Source organism: Haemaphysalis longicornis, unplaced genomic scaffold (genome assembly GCF_048455015.1).
Source record: "Haemaphysalis longicornis isolate Haplotype H1 unplaced genomic scaffold, Haemaphysalis longicornis Haplotype H1 scaffold_4, whole genome shotgun sequence".
NCBI lineage: Eukaryota > Metazoa > Arthropoda > Arachnida > Ixodida > Ixodidae > Haemaphysalis > Haemaphysalis longicornis.
The window spans coordinates 129,852,814-129,875,911 of NW_027526361.1; positions in this window are offsets into that span (position 1 = coordinate 129,852,814).

Below are 23,098 nucleotides of genomic sequence, written 5' to 3' on the forward strand. Positions count from 1 at the left end.
GACTCCGTTGCTTCCGTCAATCGGTTAGTGTCGTCTGAGACAACCCCAAAGCCCCGCAGTCCTGCAGCTAAACCAAGCATAGTGCGCGCAGTACCAGCAGTAGTACGCATCGGAACTTGTATGTTTACGTGTGCTTTCATAACTTCCACCGTTTATCCCACCATTCTTACTGGTTTGAATAGAATGTGCTCTAAATGTAAGCTCAAATAGCTCTTTCGGCAAGCTTATAAGCTCTGCCTAATTTTCGTTTGCTTTGCAGGCCTCCGCCAACCCCGGAGCCGTCTTGTATGACCCCATAGCTTCTGTTGCGGGAAATAAGCTAGTGGGTCGCATGACCATTCTCTTTTTTTCTAATTATATAGCTTATTTGAGAGAAGTTTACGTTAAAATGGTGTCAGTGTGATTCTAACGTGGAAATCATTTGAATGAACCAAAGTTGTGTTTTGTCTTCATGGCCTCTTTAAAGAGTGACGTCATTTCACGTTTCAGCCAACCGAACTGCGTGAAACGCCGTTTTTTTGCGTCCATAGATCACGATACGGCGTTTGCGTCGGTAGTTTGAATGTAGCCTTACACAGCGGCACGAAAACTAGAACCGGAACAATGAAGCTAGCCGGCCGCATATGATTGGGGTTTTCCTGAATAATTCTTGCTTTCCTCCATGCTTACAACAGTCGAATGCGCGCTGGCATTCTTCAGACGATTAATGGTAGGTCTAGTCTACGGCTTGCTTAAAGGGGTACTCACCTGATCACATTCCAACATGACTTATTAATTCATGACACACGGGCTTAAAAATCATTGTGTAGCGATACAAAAATTGTTACAGATACATGAGAATGTTCCTAGCGGCATAGTTTACTTCTTTTAGAAATATATGATCTCTTTATTTATTTTATTCAAGTACCCCTAAAGGCCCTCCGAAGGAGAGTATTACATAGGGAGGAGTATACGCATACATAGAACATTACATGAATGGGGTCTAACAGAATGACAAATTACAAACGTAGAAAAAAATATAAGCAATAAGAACTTTTTAAACACATAACTCCAAAACATATGACTTCAAGGCAAGCACATCACAACAAAAAATTAAATAATAATAATAATAATATTAAAAAAGTTCAATAGCCGCAAGCAAGAACAGAATTAGGTCACTTCGTTTTTAAAAAGTCTTGAAATTTTGTTACGTTAGCTTCTGTGGCAATGTGCTGTGGTAGGTTATGCCAGTCTATTATTGCGCTTGGAATAAATGAGTGTGCGAACGGAAACGAATTGCAAGTGGCGCGCTTAACTTTACAAGAATGATCGCGCCATGGAAATGTAACAGTGGGTGAGAAAAAGAAGTCGTCACGAAGGCGCTCATAGTGATACAATTTATCAAAAAGTGTTAGGCGAGCATGCCGGCGGCGAGGTGATTATGAAACCAACTCGGCCCGCTTTTTCATCGCAGTGACGCTTGCGTATGCCTACCAAAATAAAAAGTAACCAAGAAGCACATTTTGGTTTATCTAGTTTTCAGTAGATGGTGCCAGTTGTCTAGCGAGCTGGAGTGTTATTTCTTTTTTTATTTCAGTACAGACGTGACATATTTGCAAAATAAGCAAACTAGGCCGTTTGGGGCGTTTTGATGGATCTTCAAAACTATTCGCATTGGTGCCCAATGGTTTTTGAGCCCGTGGGTCATTAAGTAGAAGTTCCTTAGGAATGTGCTCAGGTGCCATCGAAGCGCATAGCCGCAGAAATTCACCCCAAATCAATTTTATGCACCCACCTCAACCACACAACCGACAACGCTACAGCAGCTGCTTGCTGTAACCCGGTCGTAGCTCTAAATGTACGAGGCCTTTCCTACCGATAACAGCGAGCGGTATGCTGAGCTGCGTTTAATACATCCTTCCTACAGTTCGCTTCACGCAGAGCGCATTGTAGCATTTTGTGTTCAGTATGGGACGCTTTTTTTCTGCCCTAGCTAGGCATGGTGAAAAGGATCGTCAAGTCCTCATTTTTCTGTAAACGTCCGTGGCTTATAAGCGTTCGCACCGCCAGTCACCTTCTCAGAATGGCAAATTGGGAAGCTTGAAGCACAGCCTCGTTTTAAAAGTCTCGACACTACTCGCAGCGTCGCGGCCAGAATCCTCGTTATGCCACGCAAGCTCCGCTATCACTGACTTCACCCAAGCGGCTCAACCCGACCAGGGGATCCCTAGCGAGGCTCGAGCTCATTACCGAAAGGCGGGCTTTATATAAGAGCGCCGAGGAGAAATATGGACGTGGGCGTTGGCTGTATACGACGACAGAAGTGGGCGATACTTCACGCAGCCAGTGTATTTTAACGCCGCTGGAAGCTACGATGAACATATCCCATCCCGGGTACGCGCTTAGAGCGTGGAAGGATAGAGCTGGCGTTTTCCGGCATGTGCGGCGACGCGGAGCGGCATCATTACGGCGCTCTCAAACTGAAAGTGGGTGCTCTGGGCAAATGACTGGCGCTCGAAAATGAACCTCGCGGGTCGCGATCCAGCGGCCCGTCTTTCGCTCACTGAGCCGTGCTTGCAGTTGGCGTGCGCACGCACTTAGTTGTATACACCAGAAGCTGAAGACGTAATGGATATTCAGTGAAGGGCTTCAATACGCGCCTATTTAAGGCTGCTTTGGAAGAGTGAGCCCATTTGGATTTCCGTCGCAGATAACACGAAATGATTTGAAATCGCCTGTTTTTTACAAATAGTTATTGTACTGACCAGTATGTGGCATGTCTGTCGAGACGTAAGAACCGCACCTGTTTGATGCGTTCCAGGCGGGCTCAAGGCAACAGGTGAGGGCGACGCCTGCTCTCCGCCACGTCCGTCCGGTCGGTCACAGTGTACTCGCACGATGACCTGGATTGGATCCGCGATTCGGTCGGCGGGCTGCTCACGTCATACAACGCCAGATTCATGTACTGTTCGGCTTGACTGCGGAAGTCGCTCGCTAATTGATTCTCCGCACTCTGGTTATAAGAGGGATCGCTGTTGATTGGGAAGGTTGAGTAACTATACCCCGCAACCGGGCTAGTTCAAAGTCAAGGTAATTTTATTTCCACTTAGCAGAGCTATGTGGAGGGCACAGGCAAATAAGACTTTCTAGGGCTTGACAAACAGTCTGTCAACCGTATACAGTGATAGCAGGGGTGTGGGATGAGATGAATGCAATTCGTGTGGGAAATACAGGTGTGCCAAAGTTAAATGAACCTACACACAGCTTTTCACATCCAAGCTGCTGCGTGTGCACAGTCAATATTTCTCTGAGGAAGCTTCATCCTTTTCGCACAAAAGTGCTACTGTCGGACGCCAGTGTCCCTTACGGGTTTTCTCTATCCCTGCTGCACCCTCCTACCATGTAGTGCTAGAATTTGTAGCAATGTGGAGTCGAGAGTGAGAGTAAGAACCCCCTATAATCTCTGCTACTTTGATCTGTTCGTCTGAATACCCTCTGCTAGGAGACCGTTCAGAACACAACGAGCTTAGGGTACTATTAATGTTAACGTGGACGCATGCGTCTACCAGTGTCTCGGCTAACGTGAGCAGTGGATGGAGGCACAGGAAGAGAATAACATTTAATGAAGAACTGGGACAGCTGTTACTCCGTCAATTGCTGGTCACGTTGCTGGGCTTCGAAATTAATCGGAAATTGATCTGTACAGGTTTTGCATTTCCGTATGTGACTGCACAACAGGTTAGAATTTTTTTGTTTTCAAGCGTGGCTCCATACTGTAAACAAGCGAAATCAACGGGGATATGACTTTGCAAAAAACCAGGACATGTAACGAGGAAATGCACAGTTTGATAAGGTAATACAGAAAAAAACACACTTGGAATACCAGTACGTGGTGTATATTATTGCGCGTATCCTAGAGCAGGCCATTGCTTTTAAGGAGAGTTTTTAGGGAACCAACTTGACGGGTTCATGCCCAGCGCAACACGAAAATCATGAATGCCGCCCCGCTATACGCAAGTCTGCTGTGTGTTCCTGCAACGATCACGACTAAGGCGACAATTGTGATGACTGAAACATAACGTCTTGGCCAATGTTTTTCCTCGACATAGAAGACGGCGACAACGAGAATGATGGTTCTGGCTGCTAACGTCTACTCGTTCACGAATACGATACCGGAAATTATACTTGAATGATTTGCCCAGGTTGTGCGTTTACGACGGCTGCAACAACAATGAGCGTTTTGGATGCTGACTCTTATAAGTTAACGAAGACGGTTCCAGTAGTTATGGCGATTACGCTTAGATTCTTGCCGAATCTTCTGCGTAGACGTACTCTGCAATTATCATGGTTAATCCTTCCGCTGCGTGTGAAGCGCCCATGCTTATACGTAACGACGACGCGCACTATTGCGCTGGTTTACATTCATCCCGTTGGGCCGTCTCCTGCGTCTCTAAAGTCTGCAACGACAGGGACTATGACTGTCACAGCTCCAGAATGTCTACCAGACGACAAAGACGGCACCGACAATTATGTTGGCTTATGCTTATTTTTTTCTCCAATCAGAGCGCCGACGTTTATAATGGTGATTATTTTGGGTGATGATTGTCCACGCGTCCGCAACGACGACGGCGACTAAAATTATGGATTACTCTTCGGATATTGGTCGGCATCCGGCTCCGACAACGGTAACGATTATACATACAATGATTTCGTTTGGCTACTGCTGGGGCGACATTCGTAGAGAATGATGATGCCGACAATAACGGTCGTGTTTCTTGGCTACCGACTGTCCAGGCGTCAACGAAGACCAGCTTGGGTGACTACGAAGACGACGGCGGTGATTCTTTAGGAGATCGGCTAAGCAGTTTCTGCTTCAAATGGCCAACTGACATGCCTCTGCATATTTACAAAGACGAGCCGCCATGCATTGATGAAGCAATGCGAAAGCTCTTGTAGAAAGGAAAATAACTTGTTGGAAGCGGCGGCGTTTCCCTTATCTTCTTATTTTTGCAATTTAACCTCATGGTCTCACAACCCCGCTCTTCTAACTGTACATTGTTGCTGTACAAAGTGCGGCACCAATTCATAATTGAGAACTTCACTACGCTAAGTACCAATACGAGGCAGGACGGAGGCGGGAGCAGACTCGCTGAAAGTTTATCATACAGAAGTCCGAACATTTACATTCCCTGGGAGCTGCATGTCGGCGTTAGAGAGAAAACAGCTCAAAATGGACGCTCATGTTCAATGACGTGCTTCTTTCAGTTGACTTGGTGCACACAGAGGCGTGCTCCCTCTCACTGTGTACAACCGACGCCCTCTTCCAGCAATCAAGCCCTAGTTTCCCAATGCGGAGGCCATCTGCAATTTCAACACGACCTCGTTTTCACTCTAGCTGAACTAGCCGTGCAAGCAAACACAGTTGCACACGAGCGTTAACGGCAGAAGACCAGCACACGCCAGAGCGAAATAGCACCCAGAATGAGCACGCGCACCATGAGACACTTGTTTGCACAACGACCGCTTTAACCAGCAAATTTTGCCAGTGATGCTATGCATACACAAACTTTCTCGAAGTCTGCGAAGTTCCCGACCACGACACGGGGTAAACACTGTCCTTACAGCACCTAACAGGCCACCAAACAGGCCTAGTTATAAGCAGAACACAGGTTACCACCGGAGGTAAAGACTACGGGAGCGTCGGCAAGCGCGGTGCACCGTAGGTTTACCTGTTATTGTACCACTGTTTATATGTTGTATTTTACCTGCCGAAAGAAGAACGTGGGTCAAAGCGGGCGCTACGTAAACAAAGCGGCCCGGGAGAATGAGCTCCCTGTTGGGGCTACTTCGCGTGGGCAAATGTCGACACAGTGCCGCGAATGCTCGTGCAAACCTCTATTTGCTAATACGCTAACTTGCTAACTTGCTAATACGCTCTATTTGCTAACTTTGGCTAGAAGCACAAGGCAGTTGAAGAAAAAAAATTACAGAAGGCTTCCGCATGAAGGCAGTGGCACACTATGGTAACACGGTTGTGCGGTTGTTTGGAATGCGAGTGACTTTTATTGCATATTCTATTCGTAAAGACAGCGTGCAGCATCAGTGAGCGTCCAATACAACCACATGCTGATGATATATCTTCTGACATTATATTAATGGTTGCGTTGTGAGTCCCCACTCGTTTATGTCCTGCATTCTATTCGTTACTTCGGGCAGTAAAAATTTCAATTATGGACCGCTTCTGATTCCCACAGATTTTTTTTTGAATGGCATGACATACAATTCTTGAACTAAGGAAAGATGACATGACAAGCTTTCTGCGAACAGCCGTGGTGTTTCAGACCCTTCCTTAATGGCATCCTACCCTGTGAGTTTGCCAGGTCGGGAACCAGGGCACACACTACAAATCGTTGATAAGGACAATAGGGTTCTCCCAGCACAAAAAAAGGTTATGTGTAAAGTGTATTCCGAAATAGTAGCTGCTTGGACATGATGCGTACTCCAGTCACGACTTGCAGGCGTGTGTATTCAGGCTTCGACGCCTGATTCCCATCGAGGTGGGCAGATTTCCAGCGGGAAAAATGACTCCTCGACTTTTTTGCGAAACCACATGAATTGTGTCCTTCCTAAATTCGCAGCAGAGATGGTGCAGCAGACGTGCCCTCTACTTTAATGATGACACAATCACCCTTCCTTGCTACTTTCTTCTCAAGAGTATTGTCGGGTCCAGGCTCTAACAGTGTGGGGTCACCAGCATCCTTATGAACCTCTCTGCTCCAGCCACGTTGTTCTCCGCATGTGTGGGTGGTTCATCAAGCGCTGGATCCGGCGTACCAAGTGGAACCAAATTCAGGCTGGAAAGGCGTATGCCAGAACGCATCGTTCGCTCAGCAATCGCTCATTCACTTTCTATTTCGCCGTCCGTATAGGAACGGCGAGCCACATCTAGAACGACCGGGATGCGCAATCTATCGAAGAGAAATATGTATTACAAAAAAACTGTGGATCCCACGCATATACGTGTAAATCCACGTAGCGTGAAGCATTCATCGCGGTATATGCTAACCGAAATAAACTGGCGTGTGGTCTGTTTTGGCAGTGCTATTGGGCTTGGCGTAGTTGCGGATTTTTAATCACGCTGAGCAGTGGCGAGTTAGTCGAGAAAGACGAGACGTAGGAGAAACGGGATCGTTGGTCTCGTACAGCCTACATCTGCCGTTAACGACCGCGTACAGCGCGCAGTGGGAGCTAAGCGTTAAAACGGACACCTTATCAGCTGCCTTTAGCGGACTTCGCATTAAATCCTCACTGTCAACATTTCGAGATAGCCCTGGTCCACCGGGAAAAGAAAACATTTCGAGTTAAAGGGGGGCAACTAAATGGTGCCTGTGGGAGTTAAATGCGCGGCAGGAAGGTTTTGACTTGACCAATATTTCGAGATATCCGAGTTCGAATTAACGAGGGATTACTGCAGTTTTGCAGTCGCTGACACAATTTAAAAATGTGCATCGCATTTATTCCACGTTTCTTCTTTTGTTCCCTTTAATGTAGTGACTCGTCGCCACAGAGGGGGATTGGGAGGCTTCAGTAGGGCTGTTTAGTTAAGGAATGAGATATCACGAATAGAACAGACAAGAAGAGTAGAGCCGAGGGCAGCAAAATAGAAAGACCCTTTTCACATAGCACTCTTCCGTCGCCCGCAATAAAATAACAAAGCACAAAGTAATTTCTTTTTTGCGACCGAGGCTGCTGGAACCGGATAAAAACAGTGCAGCTTCTTTTAGCTCGAGGTAGACGCATTCAAATGGGATAGTGAGATTTTTGTCTTCTCAGACAAGTGGCAAATTAAAAAGATAATAATAATCAACGGATTCTGGTTGATTGCAAGAGATTCTAGCGTCTCTTGTCCTCAATCCAGGGGTGCTTATAGATACCAGTTTAAATTAGGAATGCGGCATTTGTGTACCCTGCTAAATGCTGATGATGATCTTTTATCCTTTCTCATCGTCCACCACTTTCCTCTACTCCAGCGCTTTTTCCTCTTTTCCTTGCAATTTGTTTATTTCTAGTGCTGCACGGCTTAAAAGCTCATAGCATAGCATAGCATTTCCCCTATTCAACGACTCCTGAGCCTACAGCCCCTCGCGGTGCTCTAGGAATCATCAACCACGCCTTCCTTGAAAAGGGGTTCGTTTTCTCCGCTACCAAGGGCCGAAATGTTATTGGTATTTGCTTCGCCACGAACGTTATTGATGTTGTATGGCAGTGACGTTATTTTTCACAGGCTGCCTAGTCATTGTGGGATCATCGACACTTATTTGGCTGATGAATCAACCAGCTATGGTCGCGTGAGCTAGCGCCGTTATTGAGGGCTGGTACCGCTCGAACGCGTATTTCGTTGGCATCCGGGATTTACAGGCATTAATGGAATACAGGCGACTTCGTGAATTGCCGGCTCCACACCTAGGAGGCTTTCCTTCTTCGAGCCCCCACCTAAGTCCGTGTCTTTTAGATGCGACTGCATCTCATTCACTCGCCTTGTCCCTGCATCCTGCGTCGTCGTCGTCGGCGGCGGCGTCCGCCCCTCCCCCATTCTCCTCGCCGCGCGAGCTGCGGTCTCCGCCGCTCACCCGCTCTCCTCTCCGATGCCCCTCTCTCGCGAGTGGCATTGGATTGGATTCGAATGGATTGGCTTGGCTTGGCTTCGATTGGCTTGGATTGGATTTGGATTGGATTGGATTAAAGTGGATTGTGTTGGATTGTGTTGCGTAATAGCCGCGGCAGACGCACTGGCTCCGGCGCGTCCCCTCACCGTTATGCGCGCTATAAAACGCGGTGCCTGCGCCGCTCCGCTCCATCGTTCCAGCGCCGTTCCTCCGCTGTCCAACGCTGCAACGTGAACCCCCTAAGCGCCGCATCTACACAGGGGTTCCCGCGAGGGGAGGTGGGAGTTTTTTTAAAGCGAAAGTTTTAATAGTTGGATTAACGGCGCCCGGTTGGTCGACCGAGCAGCTCTGATAAGCTGTCTGGACAGAGAGCACTTGCGTGAAACCGGGCTTCCATTCTGTCAATAGGTTTACTTGACAGGTGCAAAGCAGAAACGGTTCTGGAAAAAAAAAATACACATAAATTATGAAGAACAAAAGTATGCCTCCGCCATAAACAAGGTACCAGTATACATTTAGATCGCTTGTAGATGCGTTTGCTTAGTGCGCGAAAACTCGTCGCGTGAGTTCGTTCTTCGGGTGCAAATTTGGGTCTTGGAAAATTTGACGATCGATTGGACCCACTTTCAGCGAAGGTTGTACGCACTCTTAGCGAAGTTTTTGACGCACGTTTGATGCAGTTTTGCTGCGAGAAAGCTTTCACACTTCTCTCAACTTTCTCTAGGAAGGAATGGCAATTTTTTGTTGTTATTTCATGTAACTTAGTCGCTTGAGGTTTCGTGTAGCTACGGCCTCCTCGCCATCATGGGCACATGCTCCAAAGCCTGTGCGGCGAAAAATGGCTGTTCCAAGTGAGCGACAATGCGATGACGACACTCGTGAGAACCGGCATGCACGAGTGCAGTAAGAAAGATGGCCGACCACGCGGGCGGCGGGACAAGGGAGAACGAAGCGTTTCGCGATTTCGCATACTATTCCGAGACATTGAAGCCCACAAGGAGCGTGGTGGTAATTGGAACGCGTAAGGGTTTTATGCGGGGTACACAAACCTCACCGACGTCACATCCGTCACGGAAATGACATCGCCAGAAAAAGTTCCATTGGCGGGGCGGCGGTAGGTTTCGAGCCCACGATCACTCTCGCCGCAACGGGAGCTGTGAGACGCTCTACCGATCCAGCCATGATGTCATGGCCGGGTAGCTTTACGAACGCGCCCTATGTCCTTCCCTCTAACGTCTTCATTCAGATGGTGCTGCCGTCTAGGAGAGGTGAAGCTAAGTAGTGCGTTATGACGCGAATGAGCGCCCATAGTTGGCGCCTCGATAGGGCGGCGTATAGCAGAGGAAGCTGCTGCGTTTATCCGCCCGCCGCCTATGTGGAACGCCGCTCAGCTTCTGGAACGCCGCCGCCTCGTACCAGCAGTACGGCGCTCGCCAAGCACGCCCACAAGGCTGCTGCCGACCCGCAAATCATGCTCCTTTCGCTGTAGCGTACCGCGACTTCATCAGACGATTCGCTGACAACCCGTTCGGTTTCATTCGCACGGTTTGCGAGCGCCTGGAGTTTCAATCGAATTTACGGAATGCTCCGGCGCGTGTAATCCAGTGTCTAATGTTGAGGCGTCTAATAGCGCCATGCCGACGAAATATAAATAGCGATGTGCAAGTTCATATCGATGCACGATCAACATTCAAATGCTCTTGTGAAGGCACATTTCCCTTTCGTGTTTTACCGATTGCTATGCAAGAAGGATCAACCATATTTTTTTACCGTGGTCTCGCTCTCCAGGGCCAGATTTTTGTGAACCAGCACGCATATAATGAGAAGTGAGGCTTTATGTTATTACTTCGAGGAATGGAGGGAGTACGCAATTCCTCCTTCGCAGGCATATATGTGCCTGCGAAGGGGGAAACACGCTTTAAAATAAGGTATGGAGTAACAAGACCTACTGGCACTGGGGCTGACCTGTTGTGCTGTCAATGAAGGCTCTCTCTTGCTCTCTCTCTCTCTCTCGCGCTCTCTCTCTCTCTCTCTCTCTCTCTCTCTCTCTCTCTCTCTCTCTCTCTCTCAAAATAAGTTTTTTTTTTTTTTCACTAGCGTGAAAGGGACTCAATCGAAGTTGTGGAACGGACCAAGTATTTGCAGTGTGCACTTTTAAATGCAGAGCATTTCTTTAACTCACGATGTCACCCGTTCTAGGCGTCCGTAGTAGTCCGCATCGCTCGCAGGTGCGCCCTCTCGGCGCGATCGTGGCGTGATAAAGGCGGGTGTCGGCGAGGCTGGAACGCACTCATCGCCGTGCTCTCTCGTCAGCAGTTGCCACAAGTGCAACAAGATTAACGTAATGCAAACTACTTAACGTCGTGCGCCCCAGGAAATGCTCTGCATTTGATCGTGCCCCTCGCGAGGGGGATGTTTCTTCTATCAGGGAAACGACTACCGCTGGCGGGAATCTTTTTCAGCATCAGTTAACCGCCTGATCCCACATGTCGTCGTTTGTGCGACGCTTTTACTCCCGCCCTTGTAGAGACCGCTGATAACAGGTCCTGGTGTTATCACATGCTAGTGTAGTTCTGCGTTGGCTGTTGAGTATTTACTATAATTTCCCACGCTTAAAAATCTTTTAGCCCTTCCAACATTCATCTTCACCACTTTTCACGGTAATCCGGAACTAGATGATATACCGAGAGCATTATTTACCCTCGCGGAGCCGCACTGTTCTCGACAGTTAACTTTTTGTCTTGGTGGGCTACGAATCCGAACAATATTTTGGGCCGAGCTTTAGAGGGACACTGAAGTGATTTGTAAACATTCCTGGATTACTAGCGCAAATTGTCGTCCAGAGTCCATAGGCCATGTTACGACCACTCTGAGAGCGTTTACGCGAATTTATTTAGTAGAAAAATCAATTCTAAAATTCTGTCCTCCTCTCTGCACCCTCGCCCATTTTCTGTGGAGTTTTCGTGTGACGTCAGCAGGAGATGAGCTCGCAATTGGTTGCGCTACTGCACAGCTCGCTGACCTTCCGACCGAGTCAGTCGGCCCAGCGTTTAGTCCGCCGGCCGCCGACGGGTCGTCGCAACTCGCTCGCTCAGTTGAAACTAAGCCACAACACGTTTGTGAATTGAAGAATGCGCCTTTCTTTACTTTGTTAGTTTGTACACTGTATCAAGCTCCGAGTCCGTGTCGCTCCACGCAAGCGCTGCACAAGTGCACATGCGACGCTTCGCTGACTTTACGCTAGTAGGAAAATCTAATGCCCCTTGAGGGCGAGAGAAGAGTCTGCGAAGTCAATATAGGTACCAAGGAACTAAAATCAACTGAACATTTTACCGTACAGAGCAAAACTAGAGAGCCGGAAGCACTTTTTTGCGCTGGGTGAACAAGCACAGCGGCCAGCAGCACGACCACACAACTGCGAACGCTTTTCCATCTAAGAAATGCAATTGCTAGACGGGAGATATTGTGGAAGTTTGGGGTACGTTTACTGCACGAGCGCTATACAACAAATAGTCACCTAAAGTACTTGAAATGCGAAAACTATATGAAAGTGTAAACTGGTTGTACATTATATACCTTATATATGCCCCTTGCCCCAGCTGGTTCGTGTCCGAGTGGTCTAGAGCGTTGGAATTTTTGTTTTGCAAGTCGCAAGTTCGAATCCCCGAGGGTGCATGCTCTTTTTTTTGTAAGTTGATTTTTTCGTTTGCGGCCGATGTTTTCTAACCTGAGTTTACCATTTTTGGGCCGTAACGTTCACAGCTCCACGAACGAGTTCGCAGAATGCACGCAGACTGACACTGACGCGCTAGCCAGTTCTCGTTGGCGTGCTGTTGCCACAAGCACCGACTGCTAGCGGGCACAGGCACAGGCCAGAATCAGCACACCCTTGGCCTGGTGCAAACACGCTTTTTACGATACAGGCATGAGTGATTCAAGCTCCGAATATGCGGGAAACGCGCATGGCATTTGAGCGTCTGCAGAGGCGCGGAGGGCGTTCATCCACTGCGTAGGCCTGGGCTAGTGATTTCTACGATGCCAAGCCGTCCTGGGAGGCTTATCTTAGGCATATTACAGCCGACAGCATGGCAGAAGCGTGGTACGACGATTACTGAGATATCGAGAATGCCCGTCCAACGCTGCCGTCGGATGTCAAGCACGTTGTTTTACAGAACCGAAACCGAAACTTGTTGGAATGCTAACCTTGGACATCGTCCAATCACGGCGCCACCTCCTCCCGACGTTACAGCCTTTAGTTGGTGTGGCCGCCACAGACCACGCATGAGAGTTTTAAATGCGAGTGCATTTCTTAGTCGGGGGTTGTCGTGCTCCGTCGGCGTGCGCCTGCATTCCTCAAGCGCGAGCGCACGTGAGCGCGCGCCTCGTAGTTCTGCCTTCGTCGTCGTCGTCGTCGTCTCGTCGCTTTCGTTTCGTCGCGCCGCTACAGTCTTTTTAAATGCGAATGCATTTCTTAGCGGGTGGTAGCTCGGGCGGGAGTAGCGGAGGGCAAGGGGAGAGGAGAAGCGCGCTCGGGCGTGTGAGGGCGCTCGCATCGCGGAGCTCGGGCGGAGTAGCGGAGAGTGAGTGGAGAGGAGGAGCGCGCTCGGGCGTGTGAGGGCGCTCGCATCGCGGAGCTCGGCGGGAGAGAGAGCTCGCGCGCAGGGCGGGCGTTTTGCGCGGGTCTCTCTCTCCTCTCCGCGTACCCTCTCTCCGCTCGCTGCGCTCGGAAAATGTATATAAATGCAGTGGAGCGCACGCCTCTCTCCGTTACTGCTTGCCGCAGCGCACTCATCGGTGCACACAATGCATTCGCATTTCCGCACGATCCCCTTCGGGGAGGTGGGGGGAGTTTTTTTTCTTCTTTCCCGCTTTATAAAATAATTACCGAGTTAACCGGATAAACGATCAAAAGTGTGGGAATTTGCGCCAGTCTACGCAGTGCAAGCAAAACCGGGAGCTTGAGAAATTCACTTCAGTGTCCCTTTAAGACGTGCATGTGGCCCTAAAGAATATTGTCACTAATGCGGTGTGTGTTTTCTTTCCTCATGGTGGCGTTTCCTTTTGCCGAAATGTTTTGACGGCCGGCGTTTTAAACCTGCTCCGTTATGCCATCTGCCCCTTCTCAACAGTCACCTTAGCATCTATTCCCACGTAAGCCCATTTCCCATACGCGAAGTTCACTCAGAGGCAATACTTGAGGTACTGCATCTGGCGTCTTTACTAAGGCCGGAAACGAAATAGTATCGCATTCAAGGTCCCGAACGAAGCTCTCCCCATCCACCGGCCGCTACTGCACACGGATGAGATCAATACCGCCGGACTTAACACAAGAACCTGACCTCCCTCTGCAAACACAGACCGCGTGAATATTGTTGCACTACTTGTTTTAACCAATGTTAGCAACCGCTTCCATAATTGACGTACACGTCTACCATGATTTTTAGAAACAATTGCGCAGTACGGCGTCAAATCGTGAAGTACGAGGGGGAACCAAATGAGAAAAAATTGCCGTGGTTGCGCGGGGCAGGGAAAGAGAGAGACAGAAAGTAAAATTCATTAAGCTGAATGTTTCTTTAGTGTGAGAAGTTGGTGGTCGTTGTTATCAGCCCAGCGACGACCGAGGCGGCCCTTGCGATCAAGGAGACCTGCACCTCCCCGTCATGGGATGCCAGTGCTTCTCTACACTACTCAGCCGAGGTGATTCGTGGACATGAATTTTGGTTGCACGCCCACGGGATGTGGGTAAGGGTGGCTGGGGTGCAGCCGGGTTTTGGGGGGGAGGGGGGGGGTATGTGTTTACTTGTACTAGTTTGCAGTCTTGCTCTTCGGATGTTGTGAGTCCTGAATGTGAGAGTTCTAGCTTTTGGTGGAAGAGGCGGTATTGTCTCGCAATGTCTGCATCTCGCAATGTCTCGCAATGTCTGTCCGGCTGACCTTGCCCCGTGGGATTGGTCGGCCGCTACTCCAGCTCGGAGGGTAAGATCGCGAGCATGAGAGTGTGCGGTACCCTTCCCTTCCGGTCCAGCGTGGGCCGGTGTCCAGAGTGTGAGCAACAGCTCAGTTTCAGAGGCGAAAAAGCGCAATGAACGCGCACGCAATTTCATACAAGAAAAAAAAATGGAGACGCTGCTCGGCGCAGTCAGCGCTGTAGGGGCGCACGCAGTTAATTTAAATGGCGCCAGTGCCTCTTTGCGTCATTTTCTGATGACCTGCGCTCTTAATCTCTCCCCTCTTCCTATCTTTCCACCCCTCTACTTAGAATGAACAAGCAATTAGGAGCTTTCACTCCGCAACCGTACGAGGTATTGCCTGCGTTTGCACCTGCAGTAATAGAGCTTTCGCTCTGAAAAACAAGTCCAGCCGAAGCGGCCATCATAGAAGACGTGGTGCTGTGCGAATCTTTAAATGCAACCTCCAAGACTGGCAGCCATGGGCATGCTTTGTTGCGGGTAGCTCATACACAAGACCATTGCAAGGGCTAAGTTGTCGTCACGTACGCCACTGCGTACGTGATCTTAAAAGACATCTGGCTCATAAAAGAAACAAAAAATTTACAGAACCGTTGCTAGGGTCTCTGCGAAACACGTCCCACTCTCCGACCCCTCCGTTCAAAACGAAAAATAAAACCGTCAGAATAGTGCAATCCGAATAGAAGCCTTCAAGTACATCCGTTTACAAATAGGACAGGCTGCTTCAAAGTTGCCTGTTCGGTTATGCACGGGTTCTCGGGAAAAGCGATAGCTTTGCAAGGCGCCCTCGCTTGCAGACCGCGATCTCAACGCGCTGGAAACGCTGGAGCAACAATGTGTCGACAACAACGGAACAAAACACCCAAAAAGTTCTGTTTAGAACTCACTGTGCGGGCTTCCCCAAGGCCGTTACGGTGAAGGTCACCGCCCATTGCCAGAGAGAGACGCTGAACTTTTCTGTTTGAGCAATATTTCAAGCAAACATGAGTGGTGGCGCTTTTTTTTTCGCTCTTTGTACTGGCTTGCGGCAACCCTTAGAAATTCAGCGCAACGGGGATGACATTTCGGAAGAAAGAACTGTCGTCGCTCTGCCTATTAAGTCCTTTACCAAGGCCATTCAATCTCCTAGCGCTTGATGTGCAAGAAAGCGCCGGTTGCATACCCTACGCCGCCTTCGCTGCTTTTTAGTGTTCGGAGGCAACGCAAAAGCGACGTTTTCTTCGAAGTGCCGGAAAGAGGATTAAATGTTCCGGACTTTTGTAAGGGTGACCGCATCGAGGATAGCTTAGTTGCCCAATAGCCGAAAGATGCGCTGCTGTCTCTCTGCCCGAAAGGAGTCGTCGTGCGCATGGCGATTTCTTACAACGGAATTACGGTTTCGTGAAGTTCAATGTCGCTCTGTTCTGGCCTTTCCTATGAGCCCTTCGGCGATTCCCGTGTTACCAAACATTGATTTTTTTTCTGCGGCAAATGTCCGTGCTTTGTCCGCAATCGAAATTAAAAATGGACGTTGTGAGAAACGCACACTCTATTCTCATACGCTCGATCTGTTGTATGTGTTTAGTATCCTTGTATAGATATTCTTGCCATTATTTTGCCTCTGATTTCCCCGCGCTCGTACTGCTCCTATTGGCCCGCTACCGAAAACATTAAAATGGGGAGAGAGAGAGAGAGAGAGAGAGAGAGATGACTTTCTTTGATGCCCAAAATGGGTTCCGAAAAGTAGACGTCTTGGACGATCGCCCAGTTTGCCTTGGAGACAATCGCCTTTACACCTTTTCATTGAAAAAATAAAAAAAAATAGAACAAAAATTGATATTATAAACTTTTAAGGCATCTTGCCATCTTTTTTAAAATCATCAAATATTTTGACTGGTAATATTTTATTTCACATGCATGTTATAAAGGACCGTAATTGATGACATTGAAAAATGACATTGGAAAGATAAAATACGTGAAAATTATTTTATTGGTGCTTTTTATTGATGAAAACAACCCCAAACTTGCCTGTTAGAGTAACATTCCTAACTATGGAATGGGCCGCAGGAACTGCACACTTTTCTACACAGTGGTAGCCAACTAACTGTACTGTGCAACTAACTGCGCTTTTTGCCATCCGATACTTGAGAATTCAGTAATAGTGAAAATTACTCCAAAAACAGAACAGTGTATCATTTTCTGGTGCATTCCTCGATATAACTGACGATTACTTCAAAACTTAATATCGGTTTGTAAGATTCCTAGTTGATTCACTCTCTAGGAATAAAGAAACGGGCCTGTCAAGTTTCATTACAAAGAATTTTTTTTGAAGTTACAACTGTTCGCGCAAGGAACTGGACTACATCGTCTTGAGAAAGAAAATATCTAAAGTTTCACCCATGCTCACTCGGCTCGGAGATTAGCAAACCACTTTCGCGGTTTAGAGAAGTCGTTAAACATTACTGGGATAACCGCCGGCTTTACCCAGCCCCTGCAAGTGGTCTGACCAAGCTGGATGAGCGAATACTGCGGCGTCTGCAGACGAACACATTTATGTGCCCTGCAGTAGCCAAGCATTTCGACCCTAAAACAAATGGGCGGTGTCTGCACTGTGGAGAGGTGTCCGACATCCTGCACATGATGTGGGCATGCCACAGCAACCCTCTGTTATCCCCCAATCCTTCCCATACCAGAGAGGCATGGCCGGCAGCTCTGCTTAATTGCTCGGTTCTGGAGTCTCAAAAGGGTCTAGCTCAACGGGTGAGAGCGGCGGCTTGACCAATAGGGTGGCGGAATAGGGACTGCACCTGTGTGGACGGCTACAGGCCCTAACTGTCTTCTATTCTTCTCATAAAGTTGCACTTCTTTTTTTCCTCCCCCTTACGCTAAGTTAAAGCATTGTCTGGAAACAAGTAGCCTTACAAATTGTCATTGCACAATCGTTTACGTACCAGACCAAAAGATACCAGAAAATGTTCAATATACGCTGCTGATGTTCGCTGAGTTTTCAGTTTCTGTTACTGCCTCACTTTAGTTTCGGTTTCAGGACCATTCATCCGATGTTAGAATCTTGGCTATACCTTTTGAACCAAGTCAGCGAAGAACATCATTCCTTCTGCAGAACATTTCGGAATGTTTGGAATTTTACCAAAACGTACAAACGAAAACAGGGTTTTTTAAATGTCTTTTTATAGGTGGCAACATACCTGAAATAATTAGGCTGCATAAGCGATTATTGATTGGACAATGTCCACCCCAGCTGACAAAATAGAACTATCGGAGCTTTCGAAGATAATCAAGAAGCGTAAGACAGCTGACATAGGGAAGTATAATATGGAGAGGATTGAGCATGCTGTGAAGAACGGTGCCAGCCTGAAAGCAGTGAACAGCCGTCTAGGCATGGGGAAAAATCAGCTGTATGCATTTAAAGACAATCAAGGCAATGTCATCACAAATAGTGATTAAATAGTTATGGTAGCCGAGGAGTTCTATAGAGATCTGTACAGTAGCCGCAACTTCCAGGATTATGCCGAACGAGAAAGTCGTTCAGAGGAGATAGACATCCAACCAGTAATTACAGAAGAAGTAAGGGAGGCTTTGAAAGAAATGAAAGGGGGAAAGCACCTGGTGAAGATCAGATAGCAGCAGATCTCTTGACGGTTGTGGGGCAAATAGCACGAGAAAAACTGGCAAACCTGTACACGCAATGCCTAATGACGGCGAGTGTACCGGAATCTTGGAAGAACGCGATCATCATCCCTATCCATATGAAAAGTGACATGAAGGATTTGAAAAAGTGCAGCCCGATTAGCTTATTGTCAATCGTCTACAAGGTACTTACCAAGGTAATCGCTAACAGAATTTCTGCAACCTTAGATTTCACTCAACCTAATGTTGAGCAAGTTTTCGTAAATGCTATTCAACAACAGACATATCCACATGATGAATCAGGTGATAGAGAAATGCGCGGTATATACTCAACCCCTATATAAAGCCTTAGAAAGAAAGCATTAAGAAAACATTTGACTTGGTCGAAACCTCAGCAGTCATGGAGGAATTGGGGAAACAGGGTGCAGACGAGCATAACGTAAGAATACTACAGGATATCTACGATGGGTCTACAGCTACCATAGTCCCCCATAAGGAGAGCAGCAAAACACCTATAAGGAAGGGTGCCGGACAAGGAAACACAATCTCCCCAATGTTATTCACAGCCTGTTTACAAGAGGTATTCAGAACATTGGATTAGGAACAGTTGGGCGTAAGGGTTAATGGAGAATGCGTCAGTAACCTCAGATTTGCTGATGACGTTTGCCTTGCTAAGTAAGTCGGGGGACGAATTGCAAAGCATGCTTTCTGCACTGGACGAACAGAGTAGAACCGTGGGCATGTAATGTAGTGATAGTCGTGCTCTCTTCTGTTATTAATGATTCGCGCTGCTTCCTTGGCTATCGTTCCTTTGAGGAACACATGGACTGCTGCCCTTGAGTCTGAGTAAATGTTCGGCCTCGACGAGTCGGCCATAGCCAGGGCAATCACCACTTGTTCTGCGATAGCGGGTTTGTGGGTAACTACGCATGTTGCGTTCAGTAGTTTGCCAGCTGGGTCGGTCATGACCACCCCATATTTGCTGGAGCGGCCGTATCGCACTGCATCTACGAACGTTGACATTCGCCGCCCTTCTTGTGCAATTTTCAGTAGCGCCTTGGCCCTGGCCACCCACCCACCTGCCTTCGTTGAATTGCGGGTATATGTGGCGAGGGATAGACCTTTTTTCGAAGGTCTCCCTCGTTTGTCTATCTAGTTTTACTTCTAATGCTTCAAAATCTTCGGGGATGTGCCCCGTAGTGAGGATTGTGGCCCTCCCTGCTCTCGTGTTTAGGAGTTTTCGTCGTTGGGCTTCCCTTTGTGCTTCGATGATCTCTGCTGGTTTGTTGTGTATGCCCAGTCTTTTAAGCTTTTCAGTTCTGGCGCTAATAGAGAGACCGAGTACCCTCTTTGTGCATTGCCTGATGAACGTGTCGACTTTGACTTCCTCGGTTTTGGCAAAGTGTACCGCTGCTGCGAGGTAATTTACGTTAATCATAAGGAAGGCGTTGTAAAGTCTTAGGAGGTTGTGTTTCATTAGGCCTCCTCGTCTGTTCGATATTCGTGCGACGAGTCGGATTGTGTCTTCCGATTTCTTGGTGAGCATTTGAATCGTTCTCGTATTCTGCCCTAGGGATTGTATCATTAGTTCGAGGACCCTCAGTGTGCTTACGATGGCGATGGTTAGCCCGTATATTCTGTTTCGATGCGTATGCTTGCTTGGTTAGGGGGTGGTTTACCTCTACCGCCCTTCTTAGATATGTGCAGGAGCAGTTCCGATTTCGCCGGCAACAGCTTGAGACCCGAGTCATGGATGTAGCTCTCCGTCGTCTCCAGGGCAATCTGCAGAGCGTGTTCGGTTCCTGCTTCCGATTCTCCAAGGCTCCATACCGTGATGTCTGCATAGATGGCGTGGTTGATTCCGTTAATTGTACTTAGTCTGTCTGACAGTTAAGACTCGAGTGCGGCAGCAGTGGATGATTGAAATACCGCGTAGCCGGAAAGCCGAATGTCATCAAGCAGCCGTGATTCAGAAATTGCAATCACTTGGAAGCGGATTTTATATACTAAGTGATGGAAGTCTGGAAGGCGCTGGCAGAGTCCACAAGCGTTCCACTGGAAAATGGTGGCCTTTTTCGTATCTCTTGCATTCTACCGCCACTAGGACAGAAGTGGAACGGCAAAGTCGAGCCTGAGTGATAGGAGAAGACGAAAAAGGGGTTAAAAATCACGCAGAGTGTCCACAATTGAGGATATAACTGAACAGAAATTTCCAGAGTTTGTTGCCGGAGGGCGCTCACGCTGCCGTTTTGCTGATGGCTGGGAACGTGAGGTGGAAGCTGCAGGTGTGGTTGCAGACAGAGGAACAGGTGTAGGTTCTGGTTCTTGAGTATGTACTGCCGCTACCAGTGGTTTCAATTCATTGTCCATATTCACACCGGGAGAAGACTTGACAGGTGTTTTGTCCTGCCTGCTAGGAGGCTCTTTTTTACGATCGTGTGCCCTAGCAGCAATAGACGTTTTCTCACGCTGTTCTTCGAAAGCCGCTTTCGGAGATTTGTAATCGGTGTTATTCATGCTCTTCAGCTTGTAAATACTTTTTCCTTCTTAAGAACCTTACAGTGCGTGAACGTGGACTCGTGCTTCTTGTCGCAATTGGGACATTGGAGGTTTTCCCCTGCACAGGCTAAACGGTCATGACGACCACCACAACGAGGGCACCGCTCCGGTAGGTTGCATGTGCTAGCCACATGGCACCTTGTGCACTGTCGCGGTTTTTCAACGTACGGAAAGACGCGGTATCTCGTATAACCTAGAGTGACGTACTCAGAGGCCGTTTACGGGGCGAAAACAACTCTCACATTCTCAGATTTTCCCCTAGCCACCAGGCAGCATTCCACGGGTGCTCTCTGGAGTAGGGAATCAGAAATATCGGCATCGGTGAGACCTACCGGTATTATTTTATGACGCCCACACCACAATTGGTAGGACGAGGCCAGGATGCCGGCAATGCTGGTCACTTTCAGGAGACCCTTAGCGGAGTCAATCTTCCGCGTGTCCACGGCTAAGAGATTGAGACGATGATTCTGCCGTTCCTGGAGAACTCCTTCAGGGGCCATGGACTCCGAACCGTCTTTCATTGCAAGCGGATTGAATTTAGTTATTATTTGAGCTTCTTTAATTCACTTGAATATAACTGTTGTATCGCGGAGTGGCCATCACCAGTGAACTGTAGCTTCTTAGATTCACGGCGGCGCTTAGAAGCACGAGCTGGTAGCCTGAGGAGGCCTCCGCAGCCCATTGGGCTTCTTTAGTAGACATGACTGTGGCAGCAGACGTATCGGATATGTCAGGGAATCCGTCATCGCCATCCGGCAGAGGGTGGCTAGCTGGTGAATCGGCGGATACACGGGACGCCTGTCCAGCCGGTATCGGCACTGACGCCTCATTACTGAGGTCGATGGCAGGTTTGGGAGCATGACCGAAAATCGCTGGTGTAGAGGAAGCCGTTGCGGAGAAATCGCAGGCAGCACAGGCACTGACAGCACGGTAGGGGGTAGGAGGCCGGTGGCGGCTGGCAGTGTCCCAGGTGGTTGGCCAGTCGAAGAATCAGGCGGCGGCCCGTGTGGTGCCGCGCCCGTCTCGGAGGTCATTGCTTTGCTTTCGCAAACTTCAGAACTAAGCACACTTCCAATGAATGCGAGAAAAGGCGAAAAATTAAGAGACAGGCAGAGCAGAATAACCTCTTCTTGCTTTGTCTTCTTCTGGGCTATTGCAGGCTGCTTCTACAGGAATAAAGCAGTATCAGATTCAGACAGGATTAGCGACGAGCCGGTCGCTCCGAAGGGAGTTCAGGCTGTTAGTAATGACGAGGTTGGGACAGGTGCCCCGGCCATCGGCATCAGTGACTCCTATGTCATGGACGCGAATGACGTTTCTACAACTAAGATTCTACGAACAAAACAAGAAGAGGGGCATCTCTCCTATAGATGAAGCTAAGCCGGCACGTTGCAAACCAGCCGTCAAAAAAGTGTCTCCTACGAATGCCGCTAATGGCACTCATATTCTCGGGGTCATTGTTGCGTCAACATTGCACGAATCAGTATAGCATCTCTGAAGCTTGTTAAGTGAAACTGCCGCTCCGCGAACTCATCTTTTGTTGATCTCAAGTGTCTAGTTGCAAATTACAGTCCTGATGTTGTCCTCCTTCAAGAATCATGGCTTACTACTGAAAATGTTTTGCGTTGAGAAACTATCGGGTCTTTATTTCAGACGGCAGTAGTAGAGGGGGTAGTTTACTAACCTTAGTTTCTTCAAAACTTTGTCACAGAGTATTTACCTCGTTGGAACTGATGTCACCCAGTGGCGAAGTACTCGCGGTAGACTTGGTTTTCTCTAAGAGGCCTCCGGTCTCCCTTGTCAATGTGTATTTTTCGCTAGGCTTCCGTAGAGTAGATAAACTGGACAGTTTCATGTCCAGTAAATCGAGAGTTATTGTTGCCGGTGACTTCAATGCTCAACACGTTTCTTGGTGCTTCAGAACGAATTCTCGTGGTTTAGAGCTCTGGCACTGGCTGGAGGAGCATGGCCTTTGCGGTCATGATTCCCGGACAATTACATTTTTGCGTGCGGGATCTCGATCGGCCTTGGACTTAAACTTCTTCTCAGGCAAGGTACAAGTTACGTCCTGGGGTACATTACCCTACAGTTCAAGCAGGGATCATTTTCCTCTTGAGTTTACAGTAGGTATCCCCCTAATTAGCCTAATTAGAATTGAGGACAGAAAGCAAAAAATTTATGTATGCTCGGATTTATCAGGGGGCATTGCGGGATTGCTTTACTGCAATGCAGACCACTGATTCCGTTGTAGACGCTCAGCGAACGATAGAGTCCTTGCAAGCAGCAGCAAAAAGCGCT